This window comes from Penaeus monodon, chromosome 24, assembly GCF_015228065.2.
Source record: "Penaeus monodon isolate SGIC_2016 chromosome 24, NSTDA_Pmon_1, whole genome shotgun sequence".
Lineage (NCBI taxonomy): Eukaryota > Metazoa > Arthropoda > Malacostraca > Decapoda > Penaeidae > Penaeus > Penaeus monodon.
In genome coordinates this window covers 5,463,788-5,464,377 of record NC_051409.1, presented here as the reverse complement: position 1 = coordinate 5,464,377, position 590 = coordinate 5,463,788, and the positions used below count along the sequence as shown (strand labels likewise).

Below are 590 nucleotides of genomic sequence, written 5' to 3'. Positions count from 1 at the left end.
TCTCTAAACAAACGATACCAAATCCTAAAAAAAAATAATTACAAACATTACCAGAAAAATACAAACACATTACAAAAACATTATAAAAATATTACAAAAAAACATTACAAAAATATTACAAAACCATGACAAAAATACAAAATCTTTACAAAAAATACAAAAAAAATAACAAAAACAAAACAAAAATATAAAACATTAAGAAAGATACAAAACATGACATAAAAACATTACAAAAAATAATAGTAAGAATAAAAAAACATTACAAAAAAAAACATTACAAAAATACAAAAAATACAAAAATACAAAAAAAACATTACAAGACATTACAAAAATATAAAAAACATTACAAAACATTACAAAAATCACAAAGAACATTACAAAAACATTACAAAAAATCGCAAGAACATTACAAAAAAAATCACAAAAACATTACAAAAAATCGCAAGAACATTACAAAACCACGGAATCCGAAAGAGCTCCGATTCCCACGCGATATATTCACATCCGAGAGCAAAGGGAGCGAAAGAATGAATGAAAGAAAAGTCGATTAAAACTCATGAAAACTTATCAAATTACAAGAGGAAGTTTCC

The 590-nt window shown here is 23.4% G+C and overlaps 1 protein-coding gene across 1 annotated transcript in view; it reads left to right on the top strand.

Moving 5' to 3' along the window:
* Window positions 1-590, top strand: part of LOC119588820 (basic proline-rich protein-like) — an 80,069-nt gene that overhangs the window by 1,049 nt on the left and 78,430 nt on the right. The gene's annotated exons all lie outside the window — the stretch shown is intronic.